Source organism: Musca domestica, unplaced genomic scaffold, assembly GCF_030504385.1.
Source record: "Musca domestica strain aabys unplaced genomic scaffold, Musca_domestica.polishedcontigs.V.1.1 128, whole genome shotgun sequence".
Classification (NCBI taxonomy): Eukaryota; Metazoa; Arthropoda; class Insecta; order Diptera; family Muscidae; genus Musca; species Musca domestica.
In genome coordinates this window covers 1,336,739-1,359,558 of record NW_026712169.1, presented here as the reverse complement: position 1 = coordinate 1,359,558, position 22,820 = coordinate 1,336,739, and positions in this window count along the sequence as shown.

Below are 22,820 nucleotides of genomic sequence, written 5' to 3'. Positions count from 1 at the left end.
TTCAGGTTTATCCTGCAAATAATTACTAATATCAGCCAAAATGAAGTGAATTTCGGGACGTACGTTTCCATTTTGTGGAACTCGGTTTCGATATGTATTTTTTTTAAATAATCCTTCTCGAAGTAATATCATGCAATCTATAGCAATATTATTTGGTATAAAAGTTTAAAATGTCTCCGTCAAATTTAATTCGATTCAGAATTTTGTATGCCTCCCATATATTAGTCCCCTCTTAAACCAAACTATAACTGATCTAAAGTCAAATGATGATTGGTGGTATTATCTACTTCAAATAAATTCTTTTGTTACGGGAGATCTACTAAATATGCATAGTTGTGTAGGGTATCTTATAGTCGGCACCGACCGACTTTGGACTTTTCCTTACTGGTCAAAGTCGATCAGATTATGATCTTGAACTGACTTCTCATTGTAAATACATCTTCTATGAATAGTAATTAATAACTGGAGTTGACAACAATTAATAAAACTACAATAAACATAAATTTAGACTTAATGTGGGAGTGAGTGTGCGAATATTAGAGAGCAACAGTTTTAGTGACAGATGAGAGAAAGAGGGAGTTTAATTTGATCAGAGATATTTAAATTAGTTTGTGAGATCAAAGAAGTAAAAAGTTGTTGGCGTTATCTTGGGTGAAATGTGTAAAGTGAGAAAGGCTTTAGGTCAAGTGTATTAGGTTCGGTAGACGAACGTGACTTTAGGTGCCTAGCAATCAGTTTTGCATGGTAATTAGTAATTATCAATTACTTAATATTCTACACCTAAAAATTTTCAATGTTAACTCGGCACTCCTCAATACAATATTTTTTTTTAATTTTACTGGGTTATTTCCAATTCCATTGTTTGCAAACCAATAAAACTAAATTAAAGTGAAATATTGACACACCAATAACTGGTTGTGTGTGTGTGTGCGAAACAAAACCACAAAAATAACAATTAGCACAAACAAAAAACTTTAATAATAAATACTAATATTTAAGACAATTCAATTACAAAAGCAGAAAAAAATGAATGTAAACTATAGTAATAACTACAACAGACATAATAAAATGATTTTTGTTGTATATACAAATTTTGTACAAATGATCATTTGAGCAAATATTGTTAGGGTTTAATTAAACAAATATTGTATAAAGTACATTAACTCACACACATACATATTTACATTCCCGATGCAGTGAAACCCGACAAACTAGAAGATATCTTCACTTGGAAAAAAAATATATGCCATATAACAAAGGTGACGCCATATCTATGTATGTATCTATGCATTAATTTGGCCTACATCGAAAGGTACACTCTAGTTCTAGGTATCACTGTATTTTGATCAAAAAACACATGAAAAATACAGTAGCTCCAAGCAAAACTCGTACAGCTAAAGAAATTTTTTTCTTATAACTTCCAAAAATCACAATTTACAAAATAAACCAGTAAGGAAAGCTCAAAAGTCGGGCGGGACCGACTATATGATACCCTACACCACTATGCATATTTAGTAGAGCTCTCTTAAAAAGGTTTATACAGAGCATTTCAGAGCTCTATGAGATATTTGGTACAAAATCAAAATCTATCTAATTTTATCGTGCATTTTACGAACTATAGCTATATCTGAACCGATTTTCACCAAGTTTGATGTATTTGATTCTAGGCTGAATTCGGTCAGATTTGCCAAAACCCAGGACATTTGGGCTGATATTGAACATTTGGTGCGCAATCAACACGAAATTGGATGAAGATATATATAGGAGGTATATCCAAATCTGAACCGATATTTGTAAAACTGAAAAAGAAGATATTTCTTGGCTCCATCTGATACCAAATATTATTCTTGTATCGTACATTTTTCGAATTTGAGGGACTTAAAGTACAAATCGGATGAAAGGTATATATAGGAGCTATAGCTGTATCCGACCGATTTTCACTAAATTTGATGTACCAATATTAGCCATTTGCTGCACATTTAATCCGAAATCGGATGAGGATATATTTGGGAGCTATAGCTATATCTGAAACGACTTTTACTAAAATTGGTGTCCGTGCTTCTAGGCTGAATTTGGCCAGATATGCCAAAATTCATGCCATTTCGGTTGATATTGGCCATTTGTTGCACAATTAACTCGAAATCGAATGAAGATACATATGGGTGCTATATCCAAATCTGAACAGATTTTGAGGAAAATTAAAAGCGACTACTTTTGGGCTTTATCTGATGTCTGGTACCAAATATCATTCCTGTGAAGAGTATATTACGAATGTAAGGGACTTAAAGAGCAAATCGGATGAAACATATATATGGAGCTAGAGCTATATCTGAACCGATTTTTACTAAAATGTGTGTACTTGCCTATAGGCTGGTTTCGGTCGAATTTGCCAAAATTCATGCCATTTGGGCTGATATTGGCCATTTGATGCACAACTAACACGAAATCGGATGAAGATATATATGGGAGGCATATCCAAATCGGAACAGATTTTAATAAAATTAAAATCAACTATTTTTGGGCTTTATCTGATAACTGGTACCAAATATCATTTCTGTGGAGTGCATATTACGAATGTGAAGGATTTAAAGACGAAATCGGATGAAACATATATATGGGAGCTATAGCTATATCTGAACCGATTTTTACTAAAATTGGTGTACTTGCTTCTAAGCTGGTTTCGGTCGGATTTGCCAAAATTGATGCTATTACGGCCATTTGGTGGTCAATCACCCGAAATCGGATAAAGATATATATGGGAGCTATATCCAAATCTGAACCGATTTCGATAAAATTTAAAACAGCTATTCCTGTGCTCTATCTAATACCTGGTACCAAATATCACGGTTGTGGAGTGAACATTACGAATGTAAGGGACTAAAACACTAAATCGGATGAAACATATATGCTTGCTATATCTACATCTGAACCGATTTTCACTAAATTTGATATACTTGCTTCTAGGCTGAATTCGGTCCGATGTACTAAAATTCAGTCCATTTGGGCTTATATCGGCCATTTGGAGCACAATTAACCCGAAATCGGATGAAGATATATATGGGAGCTATATCCAAATCTGAACCGATTTTCTCCAAATTTGTTGTATTACTTTAAGGCTAATCTCGGTCACATGTGCCAAAATTCGGGCCATTTGGGCTGATATTGGCCATTTGGTGGTCAATTAACCCGAAATCGGATGAAGATATATATGGGAGCTATATCCAAATCTGAACCGATTTCGATAAAATTTAAAACAGCTATTTCTGTGCTCCATCTAATACCTGGTACCAAATATCACGGCTGTGGAGTGCATAGTAGGAATTTGAGGGACTTAAAGATCAAATCGGATGAAAGATATATATGGGAGCTATAGCTATATCTGAACCGATTTTCTCCAAATTTGATATACTTGCTTCTAGGCCGAACTCGGTTGGGTGTGCCAAAATTCAGGTAATTTGGACTGATAGTGGACATTTGGTGCTTATTTAACCCGAAATCGGATGAAGATATATATGGGAGCTATATCTAAATTTGATCCGATTCTCACCAATTTCAATAGGGTTCGTCCTTGGGCCAAAAAAATATTGTTTGGAAAATTTCATCTCAATCGGATAATAAATGCGAAAGTAGATTGATAAAAATTTACTCAAATATGTATTATATCTGCAGGAATTTTGGTATTGAAAATGGTGAAATTTGGTATTTGAAGTTCGTAAAGGATACTAAGCCTAAGACAGAAAATGAGTCATGTAGGTCCACGTCTTCCAATAGCCCCCATATAACGGTACCCCCGATATTCAGTATTTTGATGATTTTAGAGACATTATCTACCGGAACTATTTCAAATTTGGTATTTGAAGTTCGTAACGGATACTAAAGCCTATGACAAAAAATTGTCTGTGCAGGTCCACGTCTTCGAATAGCCCCCATATAACGGTACCCCCGATATTCAGTATTTTGATGATTTTAGAGACATTATTTACCGGAACTATTTCAAATTTTGTATTTGAAGTTCGTAATAGATACTACAGCCTATGGCAGAAAATTGTCTTTGCAGGTCCATGTTTAAACCCCCATGGTATATATATTCAGTATTTTGATGATTTTAGCTACATTATATACATTATATTATATATATATAAGTCTCACATATATTGTAATAGCTTATGACAAATTTGCCTATGCAAGTCCACGTTGTGTCATAGACCCTAATATTCGTCTTCTTTCGGTATTTTTAAAATTTCAACAGAATTCTTAAAGGACTTTTTTTTTAAATTGCCAAATTTGTACCAAATAGTCGAGGTTATTCAAAGTTTAGCCCGGCCGAACTTACAGCTCTTTTACTTGTTTATTTTTTTTTTTTAATATTTACGTTAGTAAATTACACAACATGTGGAAATTTGTGGTAAATTAGCTTTTAGGGACTTCCCCAAATACAATTTGGAACAGTTGCGTAAATTTGAACGCAGTTCGAAATAGGGTTGTCGTATAAATGTAAGCTGCACGAATTTAGAATAAATGCCATTATTTTGTTAAATAAATAAAAACAGTATACTTTCACTAATAAAAATAAAGCTTTCTCTTGGTAGTGAATTTGGTAACATTCATATATTGCATGAAAGAAAATTGTTTGCTTAGTGTAGGAGTTTCGCTTGGAACTACTGTAATAAATGTAGTATAATTAAGTGAAATGTGTAAATGTTATGCAATAATAAGTTTAATTTGTTTTTTTTTTTTTTCAAAATTATTATGTCATTCATATTTACAAATCTATTGTATACACACAGATGGAAACCTGTTTGCTTTGAAGTGAAATTTGACAAGGTAAATTAAATAACATGCAGTATCCATCTCTGTTTATTTGAAATGACTTTACGTTCTTAATTGTTTATTCTTAATTTAATTTACAGCATGGTGTAAACCATAAAACAAAATAACTTTATTACAACACTTAGGATATGTGTAGTTGTTATTTGAATGTAGCAAATAATTCGGTAAAGCAAAAAATAAGCGTTATTTTATAATAACATCTTAGATAGATAATAATAAGATAATTATGATAGTGATATGGAAATTGTACATATGTATATAATATATAAAATTTATAAACATGTTTTTTTAGATGATTTACTTTTTTACCACTAACTACTGATACGATAAGTAGATATAAATTTTTAACAATGGAATGGCAATCCTTACAGATTCTAATTCTTTCCTTTATCATGTTCACAATTTATTCAATGGGTGTCTTAATTCAAAACAGGCAAAATTCTACTACATGTTCTTCATAAGATGTCAAAATGTTGATATCTAGAGTTAAGAGATTCTCAATTGAATTAAATAAAATACAAATAAGAGCAGAACCAGACATATTCAGAGAGTGACTAGAAACAGCATATGACCGCTGCCCTGATTTCGAGAAAGTAACCAACCGCTCGATTCAGGTGTAGGTTCAAATCTTTTCGGCTCGAAGGACCAAATGATGAAAAAGAAATCAACCGCTTTGTTCGCTTGTAGTTTCAAATTTGATTTTTATTGATAAGTAATTTTAAATAAAAATTACTTAAACTAATATTAACTTAATCTTATCCCAGCCATTCAAGACATATTGAATTCACACATGGAAGAGAAAGCGCTCGTTCCTTAGAAAGGCAACTTTCAATAAATGTATAAACAGGCAACAGCATCTAATTGACGACTTCCTTGGCGTCAGTATTTCTGAGTAATTTCCTCTTCTTTTGCCATTTTTCAATCCTCAAATCCGTCGACATCACCAGCATTATTGTATTGTAATTCTCGCCGCAGTTCCATTTTGTCGAAGGCTTGAATCACTTGACGTTTGCATTTGTTTGTAACATGGAGAAAGTAGCGAGATAGACCCATAGTTACTTTCGAGGATCTTCATAGAATCAAATTCTGAGTCGATTTATACATGTCAGTCCGCCCGTCCATGTAATCTTGCGAACAAAATATAGCTCAACCGGTTTTAGGTTAATTGTGCACCAAATGGCTAATATAAGTCCAAATGATCTGTATTTTGGTACATCCCACCATATTCAGTCTAGATGCAAGTTAATCAAATTCGGTACACATATAGCTATTACTCCCATATATATGTTTCATCCGATTTGCGTAATATGCACTCCAAAAGAATGATAGTTGGTACCGCACATCAGATACTGCTCGAAAATACCTCTGTGAAGTTTTTTCGAGATCGGTTCAGATTGGAATATAGCTCCCATATACATCTTTATCCGATGTATTGTGCACCAAATGGCTAATGTCAGCCCAAGTGGACTGGATTCTGGCGAATACGACTGAATTCATTATACAAAATAGTACTTCAAATTTGGTGTAAATCGGTTCAGATATAGTTATGGCTCCCATATATATGTTTTATGCGATTTGGGGTTTAAAGTCCCACACAAGCGTAATGTGCATTCCATAACAATGATCTTTGGTACCAAATATCAGATTCAGCTCCGAAGTATGTATCAAATTTTTTCAAGATCGGTTCAGATATATCTTAAACCGATTTCGGGTTAATTGTGCAGCAAATGGCCAATATCTGTTCAAATGACCTTAATTTTGGCGTCTTCGACCGAATTCAGTCCAGATTATATAAATCAAAGTTGGAGAAAATAGGTTCAGATTTGGGGTTTTAAGTCCCTCACCTGCGTAATATGCGATCGACAACAATGATATTTGGTACCAGATATGTTATAAAGCTTGGAAATACCTTTATCAAATTTTATCGAGAACGGTTAAGATGGTTAATGGCTAATATCAGCCCAAATGGAGTGAATTTAGGGACGTACGTTTCCATTTTGTGCAACTCGGCTCCGATATATATTTTTATAATAGCAAACTATAACTGTTCTAAAGCCAAATGTTGATAGTTGGTACGATCTACTTGAAATAAATTATTTTGTTACGTGAACTCTACTAAATATGCGTAGTGGTATAGGGTATCATATGGTCGGCCCGTCTGACTCTTGACTTTTCCTTACTGGTTTACGTTTAATTCACTGAAAATGTGGTTAATTCTTTTTAAAGAAATCGGCTCTGATCTTTGCCTCTTCACTTAGGACACCATTGACGCATATGGTCAAAGAAACTGTGTTGCTAACAACTTGTCACAGCGTGAACTCCACCTGACAACGCATTATATTTGTAAAGAAAATGTAATTCCTTTCGGCACAGCAAACTGTGCAACATCGTGTTTGCAGAGGATTGGTCACATACTATACATATTGCAGGTTCGCCAATCTCTTCAGCACCGTCAATATTTTCTTTTAGGAGAATAATGCCTCGTGGCTTTAAAATTTTCATATTTTCTTTTAGGAAAGGATCAATACCCATCTGGGATGCCAATTCAACAAACTTGTCGCATGTGGAAGATTAAAGTTCCACTCATTACTCACGAAATTGTAACATTTCCTCGCCGTTTCATACAACGTTGGGGCAATATTTTTTGTATCATGCTTAATGTGACCATTTATATTTTTCGTCAGAGCGGGATGCCTGCGGAATTTTGTTAAAAAAAAAAATTATGCATTTAAAAACAAATTTTATTCAAAAACGGAGAGAATATGTATAAATCTAATTTATGATTTATTAATCTTATGTCCAAGTATTTGTTTTATATTTGTCAGCAGAGCAAATTAGTTTTAAAATATCGGGTCTAGTTTTCAAGTAGGAATGGAGCTGATTACATTGTTTGTTGATGTTAGTCTTAGTAATTAAAATAGCTTTTAAAACTGTCACACTTAACTGCGTTTTTTCACTTGTCCATATTTTATTCATTAGGGAAAAAACTCTTTCGACAGGTGCGTTACTTTCAGGCATACATAAAACATACTCAATAATTGTGCGAAAGTTTGTGCAGTTGAGATTATTAGCACGGAAGTGATTAAACAGCTCCACCCAACGGTCTTCAATAGCAACATTCTCATCGTTCCAGCTTTTGATTTTTTCAACTGTGACGTAACTGGAAATAAGCGAAAACTCATCGAACACCTCCGCATCTTGGCTACTGCTAAGAAATCTTTGTGTGATCAGCAAATCCGTCACATTCTGTACGTCTTCCCAAGTAGGGACTTTTCTCAAATTTGACCATTCAAATACTGCTAGTTGTGCATTGAACTTGCACCACTGTTCCAAGTATTCTTTACTTGTCTTATAAAAATCCGCTGCCGCAGTTTTCACATTCTGCTCATCACCAGCAACGTCAGTTTTTTGTAATTTTACCAGTAGATTGCGGACGGAATGAGGAAGGAAAATCGAATTCTCTTTAAGTTTAAGTTATCTCGGAGACGATTAATTTCATTCGCAGACTCTATTGCGGACACGTTTTGTCCCTCGATTTTCAACACGGCTTGATGAAAAATCGCTGTCTGTGCGTGCAAAAAATATAACCACAATTCAGAGCTGGGATTTTCGAAAAACGTTTTTAAAATAGTAGGGCATTTATCTATGCTCAGAAAATAGGTTTTCAAAGGCTGAAACATTTTTAAAATTCTCTCAAGCGCCGGCATTAAAGCAAGCCACCTTGTTTTACTGTAGCCCAACAGTTTCTGATACTCTGTGTCGGTGGAATCACAGAAATCTTTCAGAACTTCTACCCGAATGCTGTAGATGTAGAAGAATGAATAAATTTTCACAATGATGCATTCGAAGTCAACAGGGACACAATATGCGGCTGTTTTGATAGCATTATGAATTATATGGGCTCCACACCCAATCCCAATGAGCTGCCTTCCGACGGATAGGTTCAATTTCGCGTAAACATTATTTATCCCTTTTCTATTCTTTCCTCCGAAATTGCAGTTTGTATTGTCTGCACAAAATGCCACAATTTTCTTATTCAAATCATTGCAAGATAATACTTCTTTCAAATAATCCACAATTATATCAGATGATTCGCCTGGCTGCTTTTGAATCTCTAAAATCCTGACTCTCACGCCTTCGTATGGTACAAAATAGCGAACTAAAACAGGGAATAATTTTATTGAACCATGATTGGAAGCATCGGTTAATAAAGATATGCAGTGGGCTTCGTGAAGGTGTTCTTTCAATTCGTCCATCGCCATAGGTGCCAGCACATTTACAAGTATAGCTTGTGATTTTGTACGGGCACATCTAAATTTTTGCTCAAAACATGTTTGTATTAGATTTGAAGCACAGTCATTCGAACGAAAACTGTGGTTTTCTTCTTGTGTGGTACGCCCACGCACCCTCCGCTGCAGCTATATCCAAGTCTTTGGAAGTCGCCAAATTTGTTATTTTAAAAAAATAAAGCATTGACGAGCTTGAAGCGGCAGCTTGATCAGAAAGCTTGTGTTTTTCCGATTTTAAATGCTTCTCAATATCACTGGCACCACCATGTCCAACACTAAAATCAGTACAACATTTTTCACACGTAACGTCTGATTCTCCACTTCTTTGTTTTATAAATGGATACTTATTTTGCAAAGAAATGTTAAAAGTACACTTGCGTTTAGGCATTATTGTAATGTTACAATCACTAACATTGAAAATAAATTGTTTGACTTTGCTCGCCTAGATACCAGAACAATTTAGAGCGTCTATGCTTAGGATACTGACAGAGTGACAGAAACTTTTTCTGTTTTTATAAGCATTTTTAATTTGGTGATTTCCCTATGTTATGCTGGAGTTAATGTCAACGCCGTCGACGACGCCGAAAAAGTTGAAACAGATTGAACTTTTTCGGCGTCGAATTTCTTACGGCGTTAAGATTAACTGCTCTCATAAAATTTCATACGATTCAATTTTTTTGACATTTGACGCCGTCGACATTAACTCCAGCATTAGCATTACAAAATCTTTCGAGTTAATTTTAATGTTAATGTTGCTTGAAAAAAACTATGCAAATAAATTACATGTTCACGGGGAAAAAAAAATAACTCATGTATTTTTCATCAATATCCAGTATTTTCGAAAGCGGGACATTTTTGCTCTCGCTGGGGGACAGCGGGACAGATAACCTCAAAGCGGGACTGTCCCGCCCAAAGCGGGACGTATGGTCACGTTAATCATGCTATAGTGCATTGTGTCGTTGCATATCATTCTTGAGAAATAAGCTGATTTGTTTTCTTTCATATCGTGTGAATATATATTTAATTATCGTTAATTGCCTTTAGGGACTCAGTCATCTGCAAAATTTTGTTTTTAAGTCAATTTCATTTTTTGATGCTTTCGTATTGACTCTCGAATTTCCATTTGTCTATTCAGAAACAAAATTTCCGTTTATAATTTGTAATTCACTTGTTGTATCTCCTTGGTGCCAGTCGCAATTGCACATTGTAGGAAAGAATGGAGGTCACAAAGTTCTAAATTCCCAGGAGAAGCTTCTTACACACAGCTTTCAAAATTCTAGCTCAAGTTGGCCGGCATATTCGTAATATTTGTGGCTAAAGGGACACAGTATGTTGATGCCCCGCTACAGCTTCAACGTGAAAGGTTTCAAATTCTGAAAACCCTAAAAATAAATTTAAGAAAATGTTTTATAAACTTTAAACTTACATAGAATAGTTATTAAAATTATTTTTGCTTTTGTAGATGATCGCAAAATATTTAGGGGTTCAAATAAACCAAAAATAGAAAAAAATTCCTGATCACACAATTAAAGCACATCGACAAATAGAAGAGTGTTATGGACAGCCAAGAAGTCTAGCACAACAACTGCTCATGGTCAAAATGCTAACGGTAATATCTAGGCAGTGCTTCGTGACATAAATTCAAAAGCGAAATCTCCTAAAATGGATTTAGACATAAGGGGGCTTCTAACATATTGTAGTGTTGTAGGGTATCACATGGTCGGTCCCGCGTAACAATTCATTATATGCTTTCAATACAATAGAATACTTCAATACTACAGGAACCTTTCAGCAGAAAAACTAGTGCCTTTTTTAGGAATTGTTCCACTTCTATTGCCATTTCCTAATCATCAGACTTGCGACAATGTTACCAGCATTATTGTATTCCAATTCTTGTTGCAGGCCCATTTCGTCGAAGGCTGTAATCCCTAGACGTTTCCTTTTACAAGATTTCTCCACAACATTAATGAAATTTTCTTTTATGAAAGGAATGTAAAAGATTGAAGTTCAGCTCATTTCTCATGAAATTTTAGCATTTCCTCGCCGCTATATATAAACTTTAAGAAATATTTTTGTTTTGTATCATGCTATAGAGCATTGCGCGAATATACATTTAATTATTGTGATTGCCTCAAGGGACTCAGCCATTAGTGAAATTTGTTTCTTTAAGGTCAATTAAATTTTTAATTGCGCTTTATGATGCTCTCGTTTTGACTCTCTGGAATTTCCGTTTGTTCTTGCAGAAATTGAATTTCCATTTGCAGTTTTTTTCACAATTTGTAATTTCAATTTAATTTTGTAATGTTATTTTAATTTACTGTGGCATTGCACATTGTAGACTTATGGTTTTCATCATTCAGCAATTTCGAAATGCTGATTTTATTCAAATAACATTTCAGGGGCTTTATGACATGTAAAAAGATGTTACATAGAGAGAAAGATGATGTGGTCGTTATTAGTTGTCTTTGGAACGCGTGCATGTACATATTTTCTTCTTAGCTCCCGGACGGGTGGGTGTTGTTGTTTGCCTGTGCTCTGATTTATAGTTTAGTTAAGTATAGAATTCACAACTTCGCAGTTTTTAAAAATATCTTCCGAAAACATGCTATTTCCGAGTATTGTCTGCTGCAGTCCTACCTCACAGTTGACTTGGGTTTTTACGGTTTCATTGTACTTTCAAGACTACCTATTTTTAAGTTGCATATTTTGATTGGTCGATCATTTTTATCGTTAATTTTTTAAATTAAATCGAATGTGACCCTCTCCTCTTCATCTAGGCCACAATTGACGATAAGTCTGTGTATGGCTGCGTAGACTATGTTGCTTGAAACATGTATTGCCTATAGCCTTCACCACATTCGTTTTATCCCAACCATTGGAATGTGTGCCCAGTTTTGGCGAAATTTAAATACTAAAATGTTTATTGTCATTTATATAAATTTCCACAATGTGCTCCTTTTTAATAATCTTTTTCTACTCATAGGCAAACTATATTTTAATATTTGTAAAGATGATAGCTTTTTTTGGTTGCGAGGTATTGGTCACATACTACGTCTCTTACTTCTACGCTAATTTCTTCAGCAGCGTCAATATTTTGTTTTAAGAGGCATTCTAGTGTCGCGGAATCAACACCAACTGACAAGGCATAGAAACTCATTAGTTTCCAATTTCACAGAATAAAAACAAGAACTTTGTTTTCGTTCCCCTTTCGTCGACAACATCACGCCGCACCATTTCGTCGAAGTCAACAATCACTTGACGTTCCCTTTTAAAAAAAATTATACTCAACATTCCCTAATTTTTCTTTTGTATTCTTTTTATGGGATGTCATTTCAACAAGCTTGGCGCATGTGGAAGATTAATATTCAACTTATTTCTCATGAATCTGTAGCATTTCCTCACCGTTATATACAAATTTCGAAGAAACATTTTTTGAGTGCATTAAGTCGTTGCATATCATTCTTGAGAAATAAGTTGACTTTTTTTCTTTCACATCCCGTTAATATATATTTAAATTTCGTGGATAGTCCCTTGGGACTTAGCCATCCGTCCACGTTTTTCCTTTAAGGTCAATTCCATTATTTAATGGCGCTTTTGATGCTCTCGTATTGAATGTTTTGAATTTCTATTTGTTATTTAAGAAATTAAATTTCCATGTTTGGTTTGATTTTTTTTGTAACACTTCAGATAAATAAGTTGTTTCATCTGGAGAAAGATGATGTGGTCGATATTAGAGGTCCCTGTGACGCGTGTATGTACATATTTGTAGGATTTTGTTGCTAAAGCTGTCCTATGGGTTTATTATTAATGATTTAATTTCATAGTTTTTCTACCAATGACATTGTAGACCCTCTTTTGTGCCCCAGAAACCCTTCTCGATGTATTTTCTGCACGTTCACTCCTTCGGTTGCCACACATTTTTTGAAAAGTATAATTTTAATTCCCGCTTTGTACATGCGACGCTTTCTTATTCATGCAACGACAATTTGCGATAAATGTTCTTGTAAAACTATAAAATAATGTTAAACAAATCTTAACTATCGGAAAGTATAATTCTTTCTAAGAATATCTGGAAATGAAAAATGTGATTTGTATAAAGTATTTTGGGACACCCGAAAATTGGAGTAGTTTTTATTCCTGTTGCAATTAATTTATTGTCTATTTTATATAAATTTGAAATTGTTTCCGCATAATATCTTTCAGCATAAAATTCTATTCGATTCTAGCGATGTCTGTCCATCTGTAGAAATCACTGTAGCTTCCGAACGAAATAAAGTAGAACGATAAAATTTTGCTCAAATGTATATTATGTCTGCAGGACTTTGGTATTGAAAATGTAGGTCCACGTCTTGGTATAGCCCCCATATAACGGTATATCCCGATATTTGGTATTTTGATGATCTTAGCGATTTTAGCGACATTATTCACCGGAATTGTTTCAAATTTGGTATTTGATGTTCGTAAGGGATACTAAAGCCTAAGGAAGAAAAGTATTTGTGCAGGTCCACGTCTTCGTATAGCTTCCATATAACGGTACCTCCCGATTTCGGTATTTTGACGAATTTAGCGTCATTTTTCACCGGATTTTTTTTTAATTTGGTATTTGAAGTTCGTAATAGATACTACAGCCTATGACAGAAAAATGTTTGTGCAGGTCCACGTCTTCGTATAGCCCCATATAATAGCCCCATAGTAATAGCACCTCCCTAAATTCGGTATTTTGATGATGCAGGTCCAAATCGTCGTATAGACCCTAATATAATGGCTTCATTCGGTATTTTTAAATATTTTAACAGAATTGTTAACGAATTTTATGTTTTTCTTAAATTGCCAAATTCGTTTGAAGTGGTTGAGGGCATTCAAAGTTCTTCCTGACCGGATTTATAGCTTTTTTACTTGTTTTAACATAATCCTTCTCCCCTTATAACGATTTCGATGATATGCGATTTGGCCATGAATCAATTTTCCGTATGGTATAAAAAGTTCATCCGAGCCGAATCCAACTTCTCTTTTACTTCTTTGAGTTTTTCTTAAATTTTAAAAGTTATCAACATTTAAATACAAAATATTAAAAAAAAGAACATAAAATTCGTATTTGAGTTATGACACCCTTGGGGCAAATGAACGATATGATTATCCCCTTGAGCCACTTTATATCGTCGTATTTTATATGAACAATACTGGCAACTAAACCAATATTAAATATAAATTGTTAGTTATTCAATATTGTTTATTTTCGAATTTAATTTCATTACTACATGTCATTCAATGTACCATCTCTTTCTCCCTCTGATCTTAAATTCACCTCTATTTTTATAAAATCACCGAATACTCAATAAACATTGAAACTTTTGTTTATAAGAAATGTGTGTAAATAAATTTCGCAATAAGTCTTACATATAAGTAGTTGTATTAAATTAATCAATTATGAACAATTAGTATACTAATAAAATAATTGTTTACTTAAGCAGAATTAATTAAGTGAATTAATTCATAATAATGCAAAATAAATAAAAGAATTTATATTAAAGTAAATGCAACAAACAGAAGCAACAATTGTTTTATTTAAACCTTGGAAACCTTGCCAAAGATAACAAAGAAAGGACACTGTATCACAAAAACGTTGGAAGGCTAAAAATCCAGCCTTCGGTGTAACAGACCCTGGTGAGTATATTAGGACCAGAGATTTCAGATTAAAAGCAACAATCCTTTTAAATTCTGCCCCATAATAAGGTATTCAAAATATATATAGAATTCTGAAATTAGGAAAAATGGTCGCTGATGGGTTGTAGGATAGGTGAACTAAAGTTTTTTTTGGAAATTGAAACGTAAGTGTACTAAAAGTACTAAAAGGCACGAAAATTTGGTATTACGTAAACGGATAGAACTAAATTCTTGACATCTAGTACGAGGATTAAGTTGGGGAAGTGTAGGTGGTGGTGAAAGAGGTGGTTTTGGAAATGTGTACTAAGTGTAAGAACTGTACAAAATAGTACTCAATTTGGGCTTGGGTGACTGGATGGAGCTGGGATTTAGAAATGTAGATATTGGGGTCACTGTTAGTGTTTTGAGTGGGTTGTTTTGAAAATATAAAATAAAAAGTACTATATTGTTTTAAATTGCGGCGAGGTTGTTATATGGAGGTGGATTTGGAAATACATACTAAAAAGTGCGAAAAGTAATCAATATTATGAAATTCGGTATTTGGGAAAGGGCCAGTAGCTAGAAATTTTTAATGAGGGCATTTAATGCATTTAATGCTATATAGAGACAAATCAAAGGGGTAAAATCGCGAAATTCGGTCTGAAATTAAGTTTAGGAAGTTCGGTTGATATAAGGAGGTGGTCTTGGAAATGTGTACTATAACTGAGTACTCTACTTGGTGAGAATTTTCCAGAAAAAAGTTATTCGTAATGGATTTCAAGCGTTAGACCAAAAGTGGCTATCGTTAGAGCACTCCAGCATTTAAACGTGAATAAATATTTTGTGTCTCGTATTATCGCTCGTTACCGTGATACTGGTAGCGTAGCCTGATGTCAAGGAAGTGGACGGAAGAAAACAGCAACATCAGCAAAAATGGTGCGAAAATGCGAAGAAGCAACTTGATCGAAACCCGTGTCGCAGTTGCCGAAAAATGGCTCGTGAGCTGAACATATCGCAATATTCCATTCGGCGTCTAGAATTTGGTAAGTCGTACTAAATTTGTTGTAGAGAGCTGATCTTAGGTTAGAAATGCATATTTTTTTCGAAATGCATATTTTTTTTTCGAAATGTATGTTTATAGTATACGGAAAATACTAAAGTCGGTGGGAGTGTAAGAATAGAGCTGAAAGTATATATTTTGGTATTAGGGCCATTGTCAGTGTGTAGCATTTGTATAAGGAGGTCGATTTGGAAATGAGCACTACAAGCTGTACGAAAAAAAAATCAAAATCAACGATTAACAAGTAAACAAGTAAAAAAACATTAAGTTCGGCCGGGCCAAACTTTTAATACCCTCCACCTTAGGGTAAAAGAAACATTAGAAGAAATGTGGCAAAAACCATTAAAATGCCGAATATCGGGAGGTACCGTTATATGGGGGCTACACCAAAACGTGGACCTACACATGCAAGGTTTCACCACACGAACTAGGACCCATTATAATCCTCAAATACAAATTTTTAGACAAATCAGTGAAAAAATGTGGCAAAATCCATCAAAATACCGAATATCGGGAGGTACCGTTATATGGGGGCTATATCAAATCATGGACCCATTCATGCAATGTTTCGCCACCGGAGGTGGAAACCATTATGACCTACAAATACTAATTTTTAGAAAAATCCGTGAAAAATGTGGCAATAATCATCAAATTACCGAATATCGGGAGGTATCTTTATATGGGGGCTATGCCAAAACGTGGACCTATACATGCAATGTTTTGCCACACGCACAGGGACCCGTTATGACCTACAAATACCAATTTTCGAACAAATCCGTGAAAATATGTGGCATAAATCATCAAAATACCGAATATCGGGAGGTACCTTTATATGGGGGCTATGCCAAAACGTAGACCTATACATGCAATGTTTTGCCACACGTACTGGGACCCGTTATGACCTACAAATACCAATTTTCAAACAAATCCGTGAAAATATGTGGCATAAATCATCAAAATACCGAATATCGGGAGGTACCGTTATATGGGGACTATACCAGAACGTGGACCGATATATCTCATTTTCAATACCAACCATCCTAGACACAATGCGAATTGCTCTGCAAAATTTTGGCGCTCTACGTCAAATACTGTGAGCTGTATCGTGATTTCAACAGACAGACGGACAGACAGACAGACAGACAGACAGACGGACAGACAGACAGACAGACGGACATCGTTAAATCGACTTAGAATTTTATGCTGATTATGAATATATATACTTTATGGGGTCTACGACGAATATTTAAGGATGTTACAAACGGAATGACAAAGTTAATATACCCTCCTTACCAAGGTGGAGGGTATAAAAAGCTGTAAGTTCGGCCGGGGCGAACTTTGAATACACTCCACCATATGGAACGAATTTGGAAATTTTCAAAAACATAATATTTAACGGATTTTATATCGGTTAAAAATTCAGTTAAAATCTTAAAAATACCAAATGTAGCTGTTATACATAGGTAACTTTTGTCATAAGCATTTACAATATTCAAATGCGAAACATAAAAAAATCGGTTTATAATGTCACTAAAATCATCAAAATACCGAATATCGGGAAGTACCGTTATATAGGGGCTATACGAAGACGTGGACCTACATGGCCCATTTTCTGTCTTAGGCTGAAGTATCCATAACGAACTTCAAATACCAAATTTGAAACAATTCCGGTGAATAATGTCGCTAAAATAATCAAAATACCGTATAGCGGGGGGTACCGTTATATGGGGGCTATACGAAGACGTCGACCTATATGGCCTATTTTCTGTCTTAGGGTGTTGTATCCAATACGGACTTCTAATACTAAATCTGAAACAATTCTGGTAAATAATGTCACTAAAATCATCAAAATACCGAATATCGGGAGGTACCGTTATATGGGAGCTATACCAAAACGAGGACCTACATAGCCCATTTTCAATACCAAAAGCCCATAGCCCATTTTCAATACTTCAATTCGTTCGGAAGATAGAGTGATTTCCTCAGACGGACGGACATCGCTAAATCGACATAGAATTTTATGCTGATTAAGAATATAAATACTTTGTGGGGTCTAAAATGTATATTTCGAGGTGTCACGAACGGAATGACAAACTCAATATACCCTCCATACTATGCTGGAGGGTAAAAAAAGGTACATTTCAAGCCGCGCACTGAAGATATTAACCAGGGGTCAAATCACTGCATTTATCATCGAGTTCTGTTTCGTATAGAGAAACATTTCGACTGATGTAAATGTTTGGAAGTACCACAATTTTTTACATTGGAATAAGAAATTACATATGGTAATAAAAAATTGAAAGCGAGAGAGAATTTCAAAATAAATTGTTGTGATCAAAATATGTTATTTCTGAGAAATTAAATTTTTTTTTTTTGTGATATAATATATGTGAAAAAATATATTATGAATTCAAGAGTTTTTATGTTTTCCTCGTCTTCGGATTCAGAGTGCCATGAATAAGGAAAAATATTCGTTACAAAAGCAGTCATTTAGCATTGCCTGAAGTAGAGTAATTGATTTTATTTTGAAGTGAGTCCTATTAACTAATTACGTTTTTAACATCCATAGAATTTAAAAGTCTGGATGATCCGATTGAGATGACATTTTGCAAACAATATTTGTTTGGCCCAAGGACGAACCCTATTGAAATTGGTGATAGTTCGATCGGATTTAGATATAGCTCCCATATATCTTCAACCGATTTCGTGTTAATTGTGCACCAAATGGCCAATATAAGTTCAAATGACCTGAATTTTCGGTTTATATTATTATCATTATCAAAAAAATATTGAATTTTCATTTTTAACTATGTTTTGTGATCAGTTTTTAGGCGTGAATTAATAAATATTTTAAATATGCTATAACTCCTGAAATATTGAGAATCAGGCGTTTTCAGTCATGTTTTGTGATCCGTTTTTTAGGCGTGAACTAATATTTTTTAAATGTCTATAAAGGTAAGGTCACATTGAGCAAATATTTGACGAAAAATGTCAAATATTTCTTTGTCACAATCTGACCACCAAATATTATTTGACGGTAAATACAAAAACAGCTGATTTTGGGAAAACAAATTTATTTTCCAGAAAACAAAAATTTGACCAGTGTGTCCATAATGTGAACACCTATGATTAATTATTTTCCTATTTTTTGGTCAAACATTTATTTGACGGTGCAAATGTTTTGTAAGGTCAAACAAGTAAAAATATCAATTTAAAACATTGGGCAGCATTTTGCTTTAACAATAGGAGCATTTGTAGCATGATGTTTAATGAATAGAAAAACAAACGAATGCAATAAGTGGCTTTGTTTATTTGATATTTTTGAACTAACTGAATTTGAATGTTTAGTAAAAAATGTGTATATTTGGTCTGTTCCAGAACTGCTAGAATGTAAGTGTTTTTACTACGATCACCGATTTTCCCTTTATTATATCGAAGAAAATTGATAAACTAGTAGATTCTTTCAGGTTCAGGAATAGGATATAGGTAGATGCATCAACGGTTGAAACATTGATATGTCAAACATTTTGAAATGTTTTGACAAAAATAAGAAGATTTTTCTATGTTTTATTTTACGTAATGATATGTATTTTTCAACAATTTTTACAAATTTCAATAATATTTCATTCATTATTGTTTTGTCAGTTCATTGTCCCAGCAACTATGTGCGACTACCAGTATTCTTCTACCGTGATACAAACATACAAAAATGCAAAAAAATGTTCTGACAAGGAATTTATTCCACAACAGCTGGTCATTTGTTTCCCTTCTCCAAATAAATTATAACCGAAACTCCATTTTCTTTATGTCCCTCTTTCACTCTCTCTGTCTATTTCTCTCGGCCAAATAAATTTATGGTGATGGTGAGTGTGTGATAGTGTCTATCTGGCTTTCCTTTTCACTGCAAATTTCAGATCATTAAGCTCGTCTCGAAAGAGAAAACAAACACATAAATCATAAAACATATGATCTTCGCCTTAACAAGGCAAAACTCAAAAATTCAGCCGAGCCTGGCTGTGGGATTTGAACCGCGGACCTCGGTGTGCAGCCAACTAGAAGTTGCCGTCTCTACGTTCAGAGCCATTAACCCGTCTTCCTAAAGCAGCACTAAAACAAGTGTATGCATTGGAAGCAATGTAGTTGTTGTGGACAAAAAATCCATCACTACAAAAAACAAAAAAAAAAAAAAAAAAAAAAAAAAAAAAAATTTGCTGTGATAAAGATCTGCCAATAGAACTTGAGTCGAACCTGGAGAGTTTCTAGTGTATAATTCGCATATGCTAATTTGCAATAAGTTCGAAATATATACTACTTTCCAGAGAACGGCCCTTGTAAGCCATCATCCACACCAAATATGCCTGATGAGCCGCTTAACCAACGGCGAAACGCGTCGCATAGTGGTGAGTGTGTGATAGTGTCTATCTGGCTTTCCTTTTCACTGCAAATTTCAGATCATTAAGCTCGTCTCGAAAGAGAAAACAAACACATAAATCATAAAACATATGATCTTCGCCTTAACAAGGCAAAACTCAAAAATTCAGCCGAGCCTGGCTGTGGGATTTGAACCGCGGACCTCGGTGTGCAGCCAACTAGAAGTTGCCGTCTCTACGTTCAGAGCCATTAACCCGTCTTCCTAAAGCAGCACTAAAACAAGTGTATGCATTGGAAGCAATGTAGTTGTTGTGGACAAAAAATCCATCACTACAAAAAACAAAAAAAAAAAAAAAAAAAAAAAAAAAAAAAAAAAAAAAAAAACTTTGCTGTGAAAAAGATCTGCCAATAGAACTTGAGTCGAACCTGGAGAGTTTCTAGTGTATAATTCGCATATGCTAATTTGCAATAAGTTCGAAATATATACTACTTTCCAGAGAACGGCCCTTGTAAGCCATCATCCACACCAAATATGCCTGATGAGCCGCTTAACCAACGGCGAAACGCGTCGCATAGTGGTGAGTGTGTGATAGTGTCTATCTGGCTTTCCTTTTCACTGCAAATTTCAGATCATTAAGCTCGTCTCGAAAGAGAAAACAAACACATAAATCATAAAACATATGATCTTCGCCTTAACAAGGCAAAACTCAAAAATTCAGCCGAGCCTGGCTGTGGGATTTGAACCGCGGACCTCGGTGTGCAGCCAACTAGAAGTTGCCGTCTCTACGTTCAGAGCCATTAACCCGTCTTCCTAAAGCAGCACTAAAACAAGTGTATGCATTGGAAGCAATGTAGTTGTTGTGGACAAAAAATCCATCACTACAAAAAACAAAAAAAAAAAAAAAAAAAAAAAAAAAAAAAAAAAAAAAAAAACTTTGCTGTGAAAAAGATCTGCCAATAGAACTTGAGTCGAACCTGGAGAGTTTCTAGTGTATAATTCGCATATGCTAATTTGCAATAAGTTCGAAATATATACTACTTTCCAGAGAACGGCCCTTGTAAGCCATCATCCACACCAAATATGCCTGATGAGCCGCTTAACCAACGGCGAAACGCGTCGCATAGTGGTGAGTGTGTGATAGTGTCTATCTGGCTTTCCTTTTCACTGCAAATTTCAGATCATTAAGCTCGTCTCGAAAGAGAAAACAAACACATAAATCATAAAACATATGATCTTCGCCTTAACAAGGCAAAACTCAATAAATTTATGTTTCTTCACAGTTTGATCAAACACTTTATTGGGAAAATATATTTTACGAATGTGAACATGTGTCAAACATGTTTCCCCATAGCACTATTTGACGCTATTTGGTCACTGTTTGAACAAACAAAATCTGTCAAATATTTGACTGTAATGTGAACATCGAATCAACTCTGTATGAATTTCACGTTTGTTCAGTCAAATATGGGAAAACAAATTTCGATCAAATATTTGCCCAGTGTGACCGTACCTTAAGTCTTTAACTGTAGATTTTTCAGTGTTTTAGCTGTGTGGTGTGATCCGTTTTTTGGGCGTGAATTAATATTTTAAAATGGCCATAATGCCTTAAATATTGAGTTTTCGGCGTTTTTAGCTATTAGTTTTGAAATATTTTAAATTTGTACCATAGTTTTACAGGCTGCGACCGCATTTAATGGGAGTTATCAACCATATTTTAAATGAATGATCAAAAACACCTCTTTGGTGACTCGCTTGAGGGTCAACATTTTCCAAAATAATTATCGTATTGTTGTATATATTATTGCGAAACATACTATATACTTAAAATATAAGGATTCTATCGAATATTCACCATTATTACGTTTGGCGTAGTCGTATCGAAAATTGCAAGTTGACGCGTTGTAACGACTAATTGGTATTATGTGTGTCGTATGCGAGAAATTACAACTCTGTATGAAATTCTTTTACAACTTTCGTACCACAAGAGGCGTTCTAATTCGACAAACGCTGCAAAATTAGTCGTTAGAGATTTTGTTGCCGTGAACACACAAAAGTTCCTTCAAATTGACATTACAAAAGAATAAATAATATACAAAATGGATTTGAATAAGAAGTATGTATTAATATTACAATACTATATGTGTGTATAACTAATGTGACCATTTATATTTTTCGTCAGAGAGGGACGCCTGCGGAATTTTGTAAAAAAAAAAAATTATGCATTTAAAAACAAATTTTATTCAAAAACGGAGAGAATACGTATAAATCTAATTTATGAAATTAATCTTATGTCTAAGTATTTGTTTTATATTTGTCAGCAGAGAAAATTAGTTTTAAAATATCGGGTCTAGTTTTCAAGTAGGAATGGAGCTGATTATATTGTTTGTTGATGTTAGTCTTAGTAATTAAAATAGCTTTTAAAACTGTCACACTTAACTGCGTTTTTTCACTTGTCCATATTTTATTCATTAGGGAAAAAACTCTTTCGACAGCTGCATTACTTCCAGGCATACATAAAACATACTCAATAATTGTGCGAAAGTTTGTGCAGTTGAGATTATTAGCACGGAAGTGTTTAAACAGCTCCACCCAACGGTCTTCAGTAGCAACATTCTCATCGTTTCAG